The 13,459-nt window shown below is 44.2% G+C and overlaps 1 protein-coding gene across 4 annotated transcripts in view; it reads left to right on the top strand.

The window, feature by feature from the left end:
- The first annotated feature begins 352 nt into the window (after positions 1–352).
- LOC147625750 (uncharacterized) overlaps positions 353–13,459 on the top strand; it is a 55,819-nt gene continuing 42,712 nt past the window's right edge. The window contains exons 1-2 of one of the 4 annotated variants that reach the window (XM_086817298.1): positions 353–555; positions 792–887. The gene's annotated coding sequence lies outside the window, so the exon portion shown is untranslated. The other 3 variants (XM_086817300.1, XM_086817301.1, XM_086817302.1) reach the window with 3 other exon arrangements.

Below are 13,459 nucleotides of genomic sequence, written 5' to 3'. Positions count from 1 at the left end.
CCTTATCCTCATTCTCTCTGTGGCTAGGTGGTGATCTAGAGCTCTTCTCCTCCGTCGTTCATGTGTAGTCGCTACAAGTGCTGTTACGTAGCTCCTTGTAGTGGCTACGGGGAGCTCGACTTGCCTACCCACACATGTCTAGCCGCCTGCGGGACTAGCCCTCTCCCTTGGACCCCGGCTCGTCGCTCGTCGCTGCCCATGCTCCGATGGACGCTCTCTATCTTTGTAGAGCAAGTCGTGCAGGCAGCTGGGTAGGCAGGTCACTATAAATGCATAACACTATTACATTGACAATACAAAGATAGAGTTTGAGTATATTTATATATGCATGTGCATATATATAGATTCCATTCCCATCGCTTCCTCTTCCAAAATCTACTAAGTAAAATTTTGACCTTGCTTTTTTTTTGGGAAGGAAGTTACCAAATCACGTGCACACTGAAAGATATGTACAACCAGATAACGGCAGGGAGCAGGGAGCAGGGAAGCCCCAGTCGAACCACTACATCAACTTCCGTTGGTTATTCCATTGCCAGCTGTTAACGTTGAACTAAGGTAGGTTATGAAGCCCAAACTGTGTAAACGTACACTCACGTTTTGGTGTGATAGCGTACCCTATCTTAGCTCAAAGTTAATAGACATTAGGTGCTAACAGCTGCTTTCTTTGTCTTTCTTTATGGAGAGGTGAGCTTCTAATTTCTTTATGGAGAGAGGTTTCCCCATTTTAGGTCAAAGATAACAGACATTTTTTGCTGACAGCTGCCCTGTTTGTTGTCTATTTTGCGTAAAAGGATTCCATAAAAGCAGAGACGATTTCTTCATTGTGTTCTTGAGTCTTTGGAGATTGAATTCTATGTGGACGTCACCTGCCGATGAGTCTTTTCAAGGTATTTCTATTCTTGTTGTATTCAATCCTTTGTAAATTATAGTTCGTTCAGATAAAGCCCTCAAATTGGTTTTTTTAAAAATACTTGACAGAGATTCAGTAAACTTTATGTATATGCCTCCAGCAAATTTTGATTTTGGGGTACTTTGACATGGCAGTAGGACTGATGCAAGAGATGCTATGTTGTGATGATTTTGCAGTTTGGATTGCCCTGTTCTGATTTTGTAGTCTGGTTTGCTCTATTGGGTGCTTGACAAGATTGAGATGTGAATGGTGGAAGATTTGCCTTACTGGCTTTAAAAGTAGATAAAGGAATGAGTCAGCTTAATATGTATGAAGCTGTTGGCATGCAAGAGGATGCAAAAAGTATTCAAGCGAGAGTGGAAATTAATTATAGAAGAGGCCATATCATGGTTTCTTGGAATGGACTAGATTGCTAGAAAATGAGATTTTGCCTCTCACTATTGCGGTAATTATGCATGCCAAATGTGGTGAGCTGACAAATATAGGGGTTCTTGATAAATTTTGTGCTTGGAATGAAGTCTCATGGAGTGCACAATTGTGTTTTTGAGTTTGAACTAGCCCTAAATAGATGCTACTAGGGGGCTTTTTGCCAAACGCAGGACGTAGGTTGCAAACTACTATGCCTAACTCCGGCATGGTAAGAAAGGAGTTAATTGTAAGGCAGAGACTATTGCAAATGTGACCTCTATGGAGTGGGCTTGTCTCCAATCATGACGACTTGCACTTGAGTCTTGCACCTTGGAGACAATATTGTGCTTGGCAAGGTGTTGGTGGACATCTATGCCAAGTGCAATGAGTGCTTGAGGAGCTTCCTTTTTTGGATGTTATGCACTAATTGCAAGATGTTTCCAATAGGGCCAAGGCAAGCAATGCACTAAATTGTTTTGCACAGGTGCCTTTGTACAAGTGCACTGACATTTGGGAGACAATATTGTGCTTGGCCTAGAAAAGCATGCGCCTGGCCCAAACTCGAGTTCTCTCCAGTAATAGAGCCTCTCCGTCAATAATAGCTCAAGCGTGTGCTTTTTAGGTCCAGAAGGGGGTGCCTACATGCATATGGTTCAAATCAGGTCCAGTGCCCACCTTTTGGCTGCCACATGTATTAAAATAGTCCTGCCTAGTGTGGATGACTTATAAGTTGTCCAGTCACTTATAAGCGAGTGTGGACTTGCACCCATAATTATTAGTATGTGAAATCATAAAGTTGTAAATTGGGTTTTTAGGGACACTTTCCACCTGCAAAACACATGTAGACCACCTGGCAATCCCAAACAAGTGTGCATATACATGTCCCCCATAGACAACAGAGACAGTAATCTCAAGCCTTGTCCAGGCAAACAAGACAAGTCATCCAAATATAAAATCAAAGTCGTGCACACACATGAGTGCAGCTAGACTCCAAGAAACACCCATATGCTCAATTGTATCAAATAAAGTGTTCAGGGCTTCATAATCCTTCCGGAATCTTCCCAAAACATAAATACAGAAGATCACCAGGATAGCTAGTCCCGAGAAATCACATCATGTCAGGCTCCATGAGCCATACATGTACACCATGTCAGGCTTCACAAGCCATACATGTACTATCATGTATGGCTCCATGAGCCATACATGTACAATCATGTCAGGCTCCATATGCCATACAAACACACCATGTCAGGCTCCACAAGCCATGCATGTATGTCATGTCAAGCTCCATATGCCACACATGAACAATAGAAAACAGAAGCAATGAGGAATTTTGTGACATTCCCCCCGGCTTCCAAGCAATTGACCACAACTGAAAAGCTTCCGGATAAGCCTTCAGAAGTTCCGGATAATTTTGAAAATAATCCTCGTCCATCCATTTTGCATCCATAGCTGAATAGTTTTTAAATTTCACAAGATGCCTACGCACTAGCTTGCCACCTGAATGCTTATGCTCCTTATGAAAAACTATATACTTAGGTTGCAATACCTCCTCAAGCTCATCCACCTCTGGTAGATCTTCCAATATTGGTTCCATAGGAGGTGGTTCCACATAAGGCCTCAGCAAGCTGACATGAAATGCATTATGTATTTTCCAGTGATCGGGAGTACCAATCTATAAGCCACTTCATTTATCTTCTGTAAAATTTGGAATGACCCATGCTACGTGTTCGAAAGCTTAGGATACCGACCTTCTTTACCTGGCCACTTCCGAAGACATTCTTTCTTGAACTTAAGTAACACCCAATCACTTTCCTTGAAAATAACCTCTTGCATGTGCTTGTCAGTTGCCTTTTTATGCTTAGCTTAAGATCTTTCTATGGATGTCTGAATCTGTGCAAACGCAATATCTAAATCTCGCACATACTCATCTACTACAAAGGTTTCATCTTTTGTTCGTAAGATAGGTGGTAGCACCACCCATGGTTGTCATGGTACGAAAATACGATACCGTACGGGAATTTTTGGTACGATATGAAATTTTCGGATACCGTACGATAAAATACGGTTTTTATTTTTTACACTTACAAGCTATGGAGCTTCAAGCTTGAATGTGAGGGAAGGTTGGGAGGGGAGGAGTCTACAGTGCTTGAGAAACCAGTACATGGATATGTGTCTCTCCCGGTTGGATCTCCCGATTGTCTCCAAAAAAGAACCTGGATGGGTAATGCAATACCAAAGGTCTCCCAGTGTAGCGTTTATGACTAAGGGACCGTCCTTGCACAAATACGAGGAGTGCATCTAGGGTGATAAGTTTAGGGACTCCTCTCTAGATCAAAATGGCCATGTCCAAATGTTCTCCCTCGTACATAACTTGAGAATCTAATTGTCTAGCCTACCTATACCAGGGATCCCCAAGTGATGTAGCAAGATTCTCTCATCCTACCAATCAAGTGTACACTACCAGTCTACCTCGCCAGATTTTTTAGGTCTCTCCACAACCCCATATGGAATACTGAGTGGACACGAAAGTCGCGAAGTATTGCGAGCATTTGGGATCTTCGTAAAGCAAGGTTTCTATTTTTTTTTAGCATTTGGAATTTTTTTTTCAAGGAAATTTTTTTTTTGAAAAAAAAAAATCAACTTGTACTGTACGATATCGTACGAATTCGTACCGTACGACTCGTACGTACGAACCTGTTCGTACGCGTACGAGAAACAACTATGGCACCACCTTGCTACCATAAACTATATCTCAAACGAAGCCTTGTTAGTTGAAGAATGCACAGTACTATTGTATGCAAACTCAACCAAGGGCAAATACTTTTCCCAATCTGTTTTTCGCTCAGATACATAACACTTGAGCAAATTAAGTACTGTTGAATTTACAATTTCACTTTGACCGTCCGTTTGAGGATGATAAGCTAATGAAAAATTCAGCTTTGTGCCCATGTTATCAAACAATGCTCGCTAAAATAAACTAATGGTCCGAGGATCTCTATCCCCCACAATAAACTTGGGCATGCCATGATGTTTTGAAAATCGGAGCCAAGAACAACTTTGCCATGTGCTTTGGCTTGATTGTTTTCCTCACAGGAATTAAATGTGCTTGTTTGCTAAAGTGATCAATGATAGTCAATATAGCATCATTACCATGTACCAACCGATCTCGGCAAATCCATAATGCAATCCATGGCAATGATTTTCCATGGTTCCTATGGAATGGATAATGATTGAAGCAAACCAGGGATCTTGTCCCTATCAAATTTGACTTTCTGACACACCAAGCACTCACGAACATAAGTTTCAATATCCCTGTGTAAAGTTGGCCAAAAGAAATATCTTTCCAAAGCCTATATAGTAGCCAAAATGCCACGATGAGCTGCATATGGAGAAGCATGACACTCTTCCATAACCTTTTGGCGCAATTCTTAGACCACCAAAATGCGGTTTTGCATCATAAAAAAACCATCTTGTATGGAGTAAGATGGGACAGCAGTATCACCATTCAAATTAGCCCAAATAAGCTGAAAATCTGTGTCCAAAGAATACATAGCCCACATCCTTGACAAGTCCTGATGATAGGCGGTAGTCACTGCATGCACTTGAGACCTGTGTGACAAAGCATCCGCTACCAAATTTTTCTTGCCCGGAGTATGCAAAATTTGAAAATGAAACATGGACAAGAAATTTACCCACCTTAGATGCTTTTCTGAGAGTTTAGGCTATGTAAGAAAGTGCCGTAAACTCTTATGATCTGTTTTAACCATAAATTCAGCCCCCAAAAGATAATGTTTCCATGTTTGTAGGGCATAAATAACGGCCAGTAACTCTTTCTCATAAACCTGCAAATACAATTCTGCACGTTGCAGGCGGCAGCTTTCAAAAGCCACTGCATGTCCCTTTTGATTCAAAACAACCCCCAAACAATCTCCATATGGAATCATTCACTTGAGTCATAATTTTCTCCTATTGGGCAACACTCACCCTGTAAGGAGGTCAGTTAGGAGGGGAGCTACCAGGGATTACGTCTATACAATGATCCTCTTGCCTCTCTGGGGGTAACTTTCCAGGTAGGGAGTCAGCAAAACAATGAGCATTATCACTTAAGAAATCAATCTTATCTCGATCTATGGGAGCTACAGAACCATGTTCAACATTATCACGTACAAAGACCAAGTAAGAACAAGCTGATTTCTTTATTGCCTTGGAAATAGAAGTGTGGCTTACAATGGGTATGAAACTCCCAATGGCACCCGCATCAATACAAACTTCCCTACCCCTATGATTAAAGTTTACTTTCTTCTCTTTGTGCAAAATCTTGGGATCCAAACGATAATGCCATGGCATCCCAAGTATCACATCACATCCCATAAGCAGTGCTACCAGGAAGTCTTCATGATCCAAATATCCCTAAATCTCTATGCAAAGCTTCCCAATGATGGGAGTGACTTTGACTTCCTTGCCCTCAAAGGCAACATCTACATGAAAGTCCATGCCCAATTCCTAGGGCTTTAGCCCAAGAGCAGTAGCCATCTGAATGGATATAAAGTTATCTATGGAGGCATTATCAAAAAGAAATAAAGCTGTTTGATCCTTTAACTTGTCCCAAGCCTTGCATAAAATTAAGCTCTTTGGCTCATGTGCAGAATTACCCTGTACATCGCGTATAACATTCACACTCGATTTTGCATCCTGCACATTATTCCTTTTGACATTCTGGGGGCATTGAGATTTCATGTGATCTTTGCTTCCACATAAGAAGCACTTCCCCTCTTTCATGCAATCAAAAATGTGGTCTGGACAAATCCTTTTTACCCCTCGGCTTCTTTTCAGAGCCCCCTTTTGCATCCTTGGACTCATTGGGCATAAACTTAGGTGGCTGTCCACCCTTTTTCTGCTCATTTCTAACTCTGAATTTTCCCTTGAATGAGCTGAATTCTTGCCTTTTTGATGCTCCCTTGCTATGTAGTTCCTCAAAAATAGTAGCGGAATATGCCAGCTCTTGTAAAGTGTTGTGGCAAGGCTCTTCTGGATGATTCGTCGCAGCCCTGACTCAAATTTTATTTTCTTTTCGTCCTCACTAATCGTCATGAAAGGTGTGACCTTGAGAAGAATCTACCAAAACTTTGAGACGTATGAGGAAACGGACTTGCCTTCATCCTATGTCAGCCACCACTGATCATAGAATTGCTCTTTGCATGTATGAGTAGTTGTTCTATCCAAGAGCTTTGCCATCCACCAATCACTAGCAGTCTCTTTAAGATGCATTCCCACATGCATGAGCATAGATTTCTTCGTGAAGTCCTCAGTGCAAAAGGCTATTTCAAATTGCCTCATGAATGTGAGTGCCTTAGTAGTATCCATCTTTCCATTATAGCTCTCGAATTTGATGTCCTTGTCCCTTGACTTGAACTCTCTGGCCCTCTTGTTGTGTCGAGCATCCTGTCGCTCTAGAACATCATCCCCTTCGTCATATCTACGATGGCGGCGATACCCAAGTCTAGGGCTGATTTCCCGTGCAACACCCTCCACTCGGGATGGAACTCTAGGAGTGCGAACATACCTAGAAGGTGGAGATTTCACCGACAATGCATTAAGATGTTATGCATCTCTCGTATGGGCTGAAAATCCCTCATCATCCGCTCGGGCTGCATGTCGATGTACATCATTTCCTTGGGCTGCATGCCCTCTCATATCAGTTGCCTAGGCTGTATGCCCTCTCATAACATCTGTTCGCACTGCATGCCCACTCACGTCACTTGCTCGGGCTGCATGCCCTCTCACAACATCATCAGAATTTCCTTCACAGGATTGCCTGCAAGGTTGCCGTGTGAAGACCCACTTGCTCTCATCATCGGAAACAACATCACCACGGCTTTTTAAACAAGCAACAACCATTTCTCAATCCCCATCTGTTGGACAATTGCATCAAAAGTGACCACATCTGCCTTAACCTAAGATTTGGAGTCAATAACTCATTGTACATCCGAGTGCCTTTGCAAGGCACGAAGCTCTTCAAGCTCATTCATCAAAGCATCGAGATCCTGCTGATCTTCAACCCTAGCAACTAACGGTGGATCGTTATCTGTCAAAGCCCCAACTTGATCCCCGTCTCTATCCTCCTCCCACATGCGGCGAATACGGGTGAGAGAGTCCTCAACAAAATGATCTGAATGGCTGGCCATGATATATTTACCAGATCTTCAGAAAGAAAAGAATTTCCGTGTCCCAGAATCGCATTCTACCAATTTTCCAAGGATGATATTGAATAGACTACAAGGGTGCAACAATGCCCCTACACAGACAGGAGGGCCACGAAGTCTTTCCACACACTCATTGCCGCTTAAACCGAAGGTAACCTCTTTTGAGACGCGACAGTAAGACGAGGGCCACCTCAAAATCCCAACCTTCTCTCACGGATAATGACTCCTTACAGCCATATCCACAATCATATATGGCACAAGCTTTGTAGAAAGCCAAGCTCTGATACCAATGTAACGGAAGGGCAACTGTAACACGGAAATCTTATCAATCATGAAAACTAATCAAACACATAAGCATGCCAGATAAAAGAGAGAGAGATAACAACTTTGCACAGTACACCACACTAGGGGCCAGAAGATGGGCTGACACCCCCTCCCTTTTTATGGTTAGATTACCAAAAAGGAGTCTACTTTAGATACAACCTTGCGGGTGCCCAAGGATTCTCCACTAGCTAGCACTTGATTCTTCCAATACAATATGAAAACAAAAACAAAACATATGCTGAATTTGTTGATCGTCCTTAGAACAAAAGAGCTTTCCCGGCTTAGAGCACATGTAGGACAACCATGGACAGCCCATAGCACTCCCACATCAGCCCAGGACAGCCTTGTATCTCCATCTTCCACCTTTCTGGCTCACAAAGCAAGTCAACCAGCCTTGAGGGGCTGTTTTCAGCACTCGACCAGCTCTTAGCAGCCACAGGAGAAGTCGACCAGCAGTAGTTCACATGCCAGAAGGTCTCCAATCAGTAGAGGGTGTCTCCCACACAAATCGACCAGCACTTATGCCCTTCCCAATGCCCTGGCCAGCAGCTTTTCAGGGCTGTAAACAGCCGGCCAATAGTAGAGAAACCTTCAAAAGGAGTCGACAAGCTTTCTCCTTACACTTGGATGAAATCTGTCGCGATTGTTAGCGGTAGAAGGCTCTAGAACAGGCCGACCAGCTCTCCCATGCACTAGAAAAGCATGCGCCTGCCCCACACTCGAGTTCTCTCTAGTAATAGAGCCTCTCCGCCAATAATAGCTCAGGCGTGTGCTTCTTAGGTCGAGAAGGGGGCACCCACGTGCATATGGTTCAAATCAGGTCCACTGCCCACCTTTTGGCTGCCACATGTATTAAAATAGTCCTACCCAGTGTGAATGACTTATAAGTTGTCCGGTCACTTATAAGTCAGTGTGGACCTACATCCATAATTATTAGTATGTGAAATCATGGGTTTTTAGGGACACTTATGTCAAATCCCCACCGGATCTCCTCGTGATCGTTCTTGGTACGAGACTCGAATCCTGCAAACAAACAAACAAACAACAAGGGGGTGCAGGCGTGACTCACCTCCCAACCATGACAGCCGTAGGCACGCCCACAGTCTTGGCTGTCCCTACCGAGCCACGAGCTGAGCTAACTAGGTTAACGTACCGACCAATCTCCTCCTCGCGGCGTCCCATACCGCCACGAAGCTACCCTCGTGGGCCTCGAGATTGCTGCCGGCCTCGGCTACGTAAAGCAGGTGCACGTCTGCACTAGATCCAGGCTCCAAGACCATAGAGCTCTCACAAATCTCGCGAGACTCTATATCTCTAATGACTAACCTTGGCCACCCTTTTATAGGCTCTTGGCCGGTCATCGGGCGTCCACACTTGGGCGCCCGCCTGTCCATACTTGGGTGCCCGCTCGTTAGTCTATCCCTAACTCAGCTCGCCAATGAGCCTGCCTAGCTCCAAGCTTCCCCAAACCTCGAAGCTAGTCTTGCGTGCGTGTAGCACACGGTAGATACACACTGTGCACATGACATACTCCCCTTCCTCTAAGAGCTCACTCCTGAGCTCACTAAAAAGCCAGGATAATGTCTCTGAAGAGTAGTCAATGTCTCCCATGTAGCATCCTCCTCAACACGATCCTTCCACTTGATCTTCTTTTCCATGATAAGCGTATTACGCAATCTTCTTTCACGAAATCCAAGAATCTTTTCAGGTTCGTGCGGAACAAATGTCATGTCCTCGACATCTATAATTTCTTGAGGAGTAACTAACTAGTCTGTTCCACCCGGTACTTCCTTAAGTCTACTGACATGAAATACAGGATGAACTTTCACATGAGAAGGCAAATCCAATTCATATGCAATTGAACCAATCCTTCGTGTAATACGAAATGGTCCACAGTATCTAGGGGATAATTTCGGAGATCGACCTATCCGTAAAGTCTCGGAGATCGACCTATCGGTAAAGTCTCGGAATCTTTCGGAACTCGCAAATACACCATCGTTCCTTCAGAGAACTCTCTGGGTGAATGATGTCTATTAGAATAAAACCTATCTCGGTCTTGAGCACTTCTAATAGATTCTTTCGCAACTTGTAACATTTCTTGCATATCTTGCAAAAAATTACGTGCTGCATCATGCTGAAGTCCTGAGAATCCTACTGTAACAGGTGATCGAGGTTGAAAACCATACATAAGCATGAAAGGACTAAAATCTGTACTCGTATGTCTAGTACTGTTATATGCAAATTCCAACATAGGAAGATAATCCTCCCATGAACTCTGTCTTTTGGATACATATGCTCGAAGCATATCCTCCAAAATCTAATTCACTCTTTCAGTCTGGCCATCAGATTGAGGATGATCTGAGGAACTCAAATTCAAAGTTGTTTCCAACTTCTCAAAAACAAGTTTCCAAAAATCACTTGTAAACTTAGAGTCCCTATCACTGACTATGTCCTGCGGTAACCCGTACACTCTAAACAATTGCTCGATAAACTGTCGTGCTAATTGCGTAGCTGTAATAGTCTTCCGGGTCGGTAAAAATCTAGCCATTTTTGTCAAGCGATCGACCACAATCCAAATAGAATCGTGGCCTTGATGTGTTCTTGGCAATCCGGTAGTAAAGTCCATGTAGCCTCTTGTAGGCCTGGCCACATGCCGTCGTGGGCCTGGGCGCCTGCCGGCCTGGCCTGTGCCTTCAGCACAAACACCTGCACCTGCAGCACGCGACCAGCAGCACCCGGTCAGCATCTGACTGCGCTTACCACGGGCGGTGTCCCTCTCTCTCTCTCTCTCTCTCTCTCTCGTGCAACCAAAAGCAAACGTGCTTTTTTTTTTCTGTTTTCTCTCTGTTGAAACTGTGTATACAGTTCAAAACCATCTTTCCTCTTCTTTGCAAAGCAAACAACCCTTTCTAGACCACAATCGCTATCATGACGGGTTCTTATGATGAAAAACAACATACTGAATCTGAAAAACAGCAGTATGCACAGAAAAACAGCAAGCTTTTTTGAACACATACCTTTCTTTGACCTCATCTTCTCTACCTATCGACTTGCTTGTTCACGAGGCATGCTCTGATACCAGTGTCAAATCCCCACCGGATCTCCTCGTGATCGTTCCTGGTATGAGACTCGAATCTTGCAAACAAACAAACAAACAAACAAGGGGGTGCAGGCTTGACTCACCTCCCAACCATGATAGCCGTGGGCACGCCCACAGTCTTGGTTGTCCCTTCCGAGCCACGAGCTGAGCTAACTAGGTTAACGTACCGACCAATCTCCTCCTCGTGACGTCCCATACGGCCACGAAGCTACCCTCGTGGGCCTCGAGATTGCTACCGGCCTCGACTGCGTAAAGCAGGTGCACGTTTGCACTAGATCCAGGCTCCAAGACCATAGAGCTCTCACAAATCTTGCGAGACTCTATATCTCTAATGACTAACCTTGGCCACCCTTTTATAGGCTCTTGGCCGGTCATCGAGCGTCCACACTTGGGTGCCCGCTCGTCCATACTTGGGTGCCCGCTCGTTAGTCTATCCCTAACTCAGCTCGCCAATCAGCCTGCCTAGCTCCAAGCTTCCCCAAACCTCGAAGCTAGTCTTGCGTGCGTGTAGCACACGGTAGATACACACTGTGCACATGACAACTTACCACCTGCAAAACACATGTAGACCATCTGTCAGTCCCACTCAAGTGTGCACATACATGTCCACAGGGTGCCTAGGCGTCCTCGGCCCCATGGACAACACAGGAAGTAATCTCAAGCATTGTCTAGGCAAACAAGACAAGTCATCCAAATATAAAATCAAAGTCATGCACATGCATGAGTGCAGCTAGACTAGAAGAAACACCTTGTATCAAATAAAGTGCTCAAGGCTTCATGATCCTTCCGGAATCTTACCAGAACATAAATACAAAAGATCACCAAGATAGCTAGTCCGAGGAAATCACATCATGTCAGGCTCCATGAGTCATACATGTACACCATGTCAGGCTCCACAAGCCATACATGTACTATCATGTCATGCTTCATGAGCCATACATGTACTGTCATGTCAGGCTCCATATGCCATACATACACGCCATGTCAAGCTCCACATGCCATACATGTTTGCCATGTCAAGCTCCATATGCCACACATGAACAATAGAAAACAGAAGCTATGAGAAATTTTGTGACAGTTCCTTCCCTCCTTTGTCACAAACGCACTCAAATGGAATCTACGAGTCGCTTGGTGATCTTTTTATGGTTCACCAGATGTATTGAGGGCTTACAGTACATCTGCTAGCGGGACTTCTATGATATATGTGTACTAGTCACATAGATGGTTTTTGATATCTCTTTGGTATCTGTAGACTTGGGTATGATTGGAAAAAGATTGGGACGCTGACCTTTACCATATGGTCTTGGATGTACTTGTATTTGTACACATTTTGATGTAACTTGTGTTATTAAATGCATGCTTGGGATAATGCAAAATTTTATACCACTTTGTGTATGGTAATACTTGTACAAATGGAGCATCTTGCATGTAAATGTCTATGTACAGCCCTCAAAAGCTGCTAGCCAGGGCATCGAGAAGGGCATAAGTGCTGGTCGATTTGTGTGGGAGACACCCTCTACTGATCGGAGACCTTATGGCGTGTGAACTATTGCTGGTCGACTCTCCTGTGGTTGCTGAGAGCTGGTCTACTGCTGAAAACAGCCGCTCAAGGCTGGTCGACTTGCTCTGTGAGCTAGATAGGTGGAAAATGGAGATACAGGGCTGCCCCGGTTGATGTGGGAGTGCTATGGGCTGTCCATGGTTGTCTTGCATGTGCTCTAAGCCGGGAAAGCTCTCTTGTTCTGAGGACGAGCAACAAATTCAGCATATGTTTTGTTTTTGTTTTCATATATAGTACTGGAAGAATCAGGTGCTAGCTAGTGGAGAATCCTTGGGCACCCGCAAGGTTGTATTTGAAGCAGACTCCTTTTTGGTAATCTAACCATAAAGGGGGGGGGGTGTCAGCCCATCTTCTGGCCCCTACTATGCAGAGTTGTTATCTCTCTCTCTTTTATCTGTTTTATCAGTTTTCATGATTGATAAGATTTCCGTGTTACAGCTGCCTTTCCGTTACAGGAACCCCCCTATTTACGTCTTCACTTGATGCCCATTCACTTCTTACAGGTGGTCATGGTATGCACTCATGGATCATTGATTCAGGTGCCTCCTTTCATGTCACAGGTTGCAGAGACTTGTTTGTCAGGTATACTGCTGGCAATGAAGGAGTGGTTTATTTGGGTGATAACCATGCATGCAAGATACTTGGCAGAGGTGATGTGAGGCTTGTGTTTTCAGATGGCTCACAGCTTATGCTCCATGATGTCAGGCATGTGCCTGAGATCAAGAAGAATCTGCTTTCTACTGGACAGCTTGATGATGCTGATTATGTTACCACATTTGGTAGTGGAAAGTGGAAAATTAGTAAGGGCTCACTGGTTGTTGCCAGAGGCTCTAAGGTGGACACTCTTTACTTCATGCATGCAGGTGTTTGTCACCATGCTAATGTAAATGCAACCGAGCTGCCGGAAATTTCTATGTGGCATAGCCGGTTGGGACACATGAGTGTCAAGG

The sequence above is a fragment of the Cibotium barometz genome, chromosome 23, assembly GCF_041138505.1.
Source record: "Cibotium barometz isolate CiBa-2024 chromosome 23, ASM4113850v1, whole genome shotgun sequence".
Lineage (NCBI taxonomy): Eukaryota > Viridiplantae > Streptophyta > Polypodiopsida > Cyatheales > Cibotiaceae > Cibotium > Cibotium barometz.
The sequence above is the reverse complement of the archived record's forward strand: the minus strand, read 5'-3'. Positions and strand labels throughout refer to the sequence as shown.